The sequence below is a fragment of the Canis lupus genome, chromosome 2 (genome assembly GCF_011100685.1).
Source record: "Canis lupus familiaris isolate Mischka breed German Shepherd chromosome 2, alternate assembly UU_Cfam_GSD_1.0, whole genome shotgun sequence".
Classification (NCBI taxonomy): Eukaryota; Metazoa; Chordata; class Mammalia; order Carnivora; family Canidae; genus Canis; species Canis lupus.
Window position 1 is genome coordinate 7462004 of NC_049223.1, and position 6000 is coordinate 7468003.

Consider the following 6000-nt stretch of genomic DNA (forward strand, 5'->3'; position numbering starts at 1 on the left):
ATAAATAAATAAATAAATAAATAAATAAATAAATAAATAAATAAATAAATCTTAAAAAGAAAAAAAAAAAGATTTCTGTGTCCTAAAGGAGTACCTTGAGCAAGAAGATGGGAGTGTATAATTTGCCCCACATAAAGGAGAGCATAAAGGAGAGCATGAGAGTTATAGATTGCCACACTCACCTATTGGAAGAAATCTACGGCCTTGGGGCATTCATGTAAGCTTTAGCCACTGGTAACTACCAACGGCCATAGCTAAGTGGGTTGAGGTTTCACTGTCTAATTCAACAGCAACCAGAAAATTAGTCTGACTTTTGGCAAAAACAGTTAACTGCCTCCCATTTTCAAACTCAGAGGAAAAGAGGAAACAAAACAAAAAAAAAAAAAAACTGGGGAAAACACAATTGATAAATACCTCTTGGTTTGCAGTAAGCAGCAACTGCCAATATCTTCCTGCAACAAATTTGCCAGGTTGAGGTAATTAAGTTAGCCCCCCAGCTTCAATCATTAGGCAGACAGGTTCTGAACCCAAAAATACCCATGGCATTTGAAAATATACGGTGTTGAAAGAGCAGTACCACATAAAATGGAAAACCTCGCATAATTTGACTACCTAAGAAGAGGGAGCTCCCTGCCTTTCTCACTTTGTACCCAGGGGCTTTCTTCTAAGGCAGTAACGTTATTCTAATGTGCCAAAATGGGAACCCTGGCCAGAGACTTCTGCCATCAAAAATTCCAGTGTCTCAGGCTGTATTTTTAGTCTTCTGCATTAATTGGATATAGCATCATATAGTAAAAATCCCTTTGACACTGCCACAGAAATACCTAAGGCATAGTTCCCAGAAAGAACCGCTGGCTGGCCACAGAGCTGAGAGCCTCTGGCACAGCCCCCGAGTCTGTATGCAGCAATCCTGGCTCTCTGAGTTCTCTCCAGCAGAGCAAAACCCATTGATTTTTACAGTACACGGAGCTGACTTTGGAAGATCATATCATTTGAAACATTATCCAATCCACCAAAATAATCATTAGGTGTGTATGTTTTCACTTGCAGCTGCTTAAAAAAGAAAAATTTTTTTAATAATAAAAAGCTGTCTTGACCTAATCCTGAAACGTGTGTAAAACACCATGGCAAATGAGAAATGCAAGTCAAAATGCCCTCTGGAACATACCCATTAAAATGATTAAAGAAGAAGTGTACAGTGACTGTACCTGTTCTATAGCAAAAGCTTCTGAAGTTTTAAACTATGTATATTCTTACTTAAAACACCATCGGAGGCTATATGCTACTCAGTCCTGGGCAGGAAAAAATATATCCATGGAGAAATATTTATAGTGGCAGAGGTAGGTGGGTTTAAGGTGAAACATGTTCCAGCTTGAATTTAAACTTGCATCCCGGAGGTCTACTTACAAGAGGGATGGAGAAACAGAAAGTACTTCAGATATTTTGAGAAACAGTGACTCAGTGTCCAGAATTAAGGGCTCACCAAATCCTTGGTGATCTAGAGGAAAAAGTTCTAACCGACCTAAGATTCCAGAAATCCCATGTAAAAAAAATACCAAACCAAACTTCTAGGCCAGGCATGACCTCTGAGGATGCCACAGGAGTGATGAGTTCAAAAATATGTTCTACCTCTGTTGAACTGGTGCAGCTCTTTCTGGATATTCAGAAAACAGAAGACTGCCCATGCAGGGAAATGGTAATTTCTGTGACTTTCTCTGCTAGCAGAAATACCCAAAGCTGGGAAGAAGGTGACTACCTGCTTCATGGGCCACCTCTTTGGACATGTTTCAAGAAGAGTTAGTGCTTGGCTCTTGGGGCTTTTCCCCTCACCTGTTTCTTGTTGTTGTTTTTGTTGTTTTAAAAGGATTTCAGAAGTTCTAGAAGAAAAATGCAGGCACCAGAGTCATTGTTAACATCCCTGTTATAACTTAAGGCATTATTGGCAGTCTTGGAGAACAATAAGCAAGTAAGCTTTGAAGAATAGTACATTTATTTCTTTATGGGTAAGTCTTGGCTTTAAAAAAGCCTCTTGGCTTAAAAAAAAGTTTTTTATATAGCTTTAAGTGGATGTAATCTAAAAATATGTAATCTGTTTGTCCAGGCCACCATAAAAGTGGAGACTTAATAGGCACACACACACACACACACACACACACACATATAGAGCATTTATATAATCCCACCCCCACACTCTATTACAAGACTCCAGTCCTCCACCTAAAGAGCATTCGTTGCATCGTCCTGAGGAGTCCAGCTCCAGGCCACAATCCTACATGGGATCTTCCAGGGCCAAGGAGAGATTACCAAGGCTTTGCCTGGCAGGTCCTGTGGAGGGGAAGCTGTCCTCTCCACACCAGTCTTGGTGACACAGCCACTGCATTTCAGTTTTCCAGAAGCAGTTGCAATCCAAGATTCAGGGTCCCCAAGGCCCAGCCATGCCCACCCTCATCTGTATTCCCAGCATAAACACCTCCATTTAGAAACCTCCTTATGGAACCTTGACCAAGGCATTCTTCTCAACTCTGAGTCAGTACTTTTCCATCCCTGGTCCTTCCTCCCCTTCCTCCTCTTCATCCAAGGGTGCATAAAAAGGCAGAAGACTTGTTCAGGGCTCCTGAAGCATGAATCTATCTTCCTATCACTTTTAATCAGCAGCCCCTAACCCTCTATACCCCAATCATTGCTAAGCTATATTCATGAAAAGCTACTCTCAGCTACCTTGAGGAACATGTGGTTTCCCTCTTGTCTGGTTCCTGGGTGGTCCAGGGGACCGGGGATGTGCCCTCTGAACTGCTGTTGATGGCATGAGAGCCACCTCCCCGTGGTGTGCTCTTCCACTTAGCTGGCCTCTTGCGTCAGGTTTGCCATGCTGCCACAGTGGATAGAGCTGGTGCTCCCTCTTGCCAATCATATTCATAGTCAATCCTACTTCTGCTGTGTTTCCATTGAAGGAAAGTTCCCTCCCTCATGTATATGCACCTCAGTACTGAGGCTCATAGCAGCGCTGTTCCATTTGCTTAGGGAGTTAGAAACGGTTCCGTGAAACGGCTCATTCATTTCTATTAGAATTCTTTCCAAGTAGCTGACACAAGATGATGGGGTGTGAGTGAATCATCTGAATGATAGACGTTTATGGTTCTCAAAATGACCCCTTCCTTGCTGCAGCCCAGCTCCATTAGACACCTCCTCTCTCTTAGAATGGAGTGAGCATCTGTATGAGTTTCCTCTTGGCCACTGGTGGCTAGTACTGTTCATTGACTCACTCATTCATCATCCCACCCCCAAAGAGTTGGAGATGCTGGAAAGCCACAAACTTCATTTCCCGCACTTCCTTTACCTAAGCTTCAGGATTCAAGGTAGGGCTCACTGATAGATATACAAGATTTACATGTCTGATCATGGGCTAATTGCATATGATCCCTGGTCCCCACTGTCTCTATGACTCCCTGGAAAACAATGCAGATCCGGCAAAAGGAAATAGGTCATTCCTTCTTAGATTTTTGATGAAGACTTTCCACATCCCTTAGGCTATGTCTTTTTTCTTATATTTTGTCTTTCTGACTGCCACCTGCATCCACATTTTTGGAAGTGGAGATGAACATACATCCTGGATCAAAATACAGGCTTTTCTTGCCTTGACGACTAACGAAAGGATTCCCATACTTCTAATGTAGGTAGTTACTTTTAAAAATACAGCTAAAGTCCAATTATTTTATGTTGATTATTTTTAGTATTTGGCCTATATATGGGACATATGTCATGTTTCTGGTTTCCCAACACTTTCCAACACCTTTCTAATTTGGGGAAATGTTCCACTTTGTGAGTTTCACCTTTTTGAGATTAAATATGTGGATATCTCACTTGTTCAACCTCCTTTGCAGCTAGAGCACAAGCAAGTAACTTGGTGTCAGTAGTCTGTTACACCCTCAAGGGGACTTCAGTCCATAAGTAAGCAGCATGAGAAACCACCTCTGTGCAGAGCATCCAATTTACTAGAGAGAGAGATGGCAAAGACTTTTGGCTTTTAGCAGAAGCTGAGATTGCAAGGCAAGTCTTTTCAAGTGCAGTGGCAACAATGGCTATATTTCTCCTCTAGCCAATTCTACGATGTGGCTTAAAAGTGTTAGTGGAATGTTAGCCCAGACCTTGCCCTTCTACACTGGGATTATGTTGAATCTATAGATCAATTTGAAGAGAATGGATATCTGATCAGTTTTAAGTCTTTTAACACATGGGCACAATATACCTTTTACTTAAATCTACCAAATCAATCAATCAATCTACCTCAAATTCTTCTTAGCATGGTTTGTAATCTTGCACTTTGCTTGTCAGACTCAATCTCAAATCTTTCATAATTTTGATACTGCCATAATGATATTTTTTTCATTTCAGTTTCTAATAGCTCATTGCTAATATGCAGAAACACATTGACTTTTGTATATTGATGTTGTATCTTGCAAATTTTCTAAGTTGTTATTAGTTCCAGTAACTTCTCTATGCATTTTCCTCAAACTCTCCCCATAGACAATCATGCCATATGTGAATAAAAACAGTTTTACTTCTTCCTTGCTGATCTTGATGCCTTGTATTTCTTTTCCTTGCCTGGTTGCACTGGCTAGAAACTCCATGTAATGATCTGCTGAAGTAGTGAGATTGCACATTCTTGCCTTGTTTCTAATCTTAGGGGGAAAGCATTCAGTCCTTCACCACTCAGGGTGATATCAGCTACAGATTTGTCATATATGCCTTTTACCAAGTTAAGAAAAAAATTTCAATCAGAAATGGAATTTCCCCAAATACTTTTTCTGTGTATATTGAGATATTCAGATGACATTTCTTTCTCAGCTTGTTAATATTATGAATTATATTGATAGATTTTCAAATGTTAAACCAACCATTGTATTCCTGGGATAAGCCTCACTTGGTCACAATATATTTTTAAATAAATATACCTTGTTCAGTTGATTTGCTAGTCTGGTTAATAATTTTACATCTATGTCCACTAGGTATATTGTTTTCTTTTTTTTTTTTTCTTGTAACACATTTGTCTGGTTTTGGTACAAGGGCATGTCATCCACATAGAATTAGATGGAAAGTATGCCCTCTGCTTCAATTTTCTGGAAGAGTTCATAGAGATTTGGTATTGTTTTTTTCCCCAAATGTTTAGTAAAATGTACCAATGAAAATAAGATTTTTCTTTTAAGGGAGGATTTTAGCTATACATTCAATAACTTTGACAGTTATAGGGCTATTCAGGTTATCTGACTTCTTTTCTTGAGTGAGAGCTTTAGTGCTTTGTGTCTTTCAAAGGATTTGTTCATTTCTTCAACATTGTCAAATTTATTGACATAAAGGTCTTCATAATATTTCTTTACTATCCACTTGTTACCTGTAAAATCTGCAATTATGTCTCCTTTTTTATTCCTGATACAAGTAACTTTTGTCTTCTCCTTTTTGTTTCTAATAAATAAGGCTGTCAATTTTATTTTTTTTCAAAGAATCAGTTTTTTGTTTCACTGATTTTTTATATTGTTTCTTTGTTTTCCATTCTAATCTTTAATCATGTCCTATATTCTGTTTACTTTGGGTTTAATTTGCTCTTTTTCTAGTTTCTTAAAGTGGAAACTGAGCTCAATGATTTGAGAATTGTATTATGTAATAATATAGACATTTAGTGCTATAAATCACCCTCTAATTACTGCTTGAATAGTATCCCACATAGTTTGATATTTTCTGTTACTCACTTACTTAAGAAATACTTACTGATTTCTTTTTGATATCTTAATTAACCCATGGGTTATTTAGAAGTATGTTATGCAGTACCTAAATATTCAGAATTTTCCAGAAACTTCCAGTTATGGATTTCTAACTTAATTCCACTGTGGTCTGAGAACTTGTTGAGACTTTTTTATGGTCCAAAACTCAATCTGTCCTGGTAAATGTTCCATATGCATTTAAAACAACTGTGCCTTCTATTGCTGTTAAAGTTTTCTATAAATA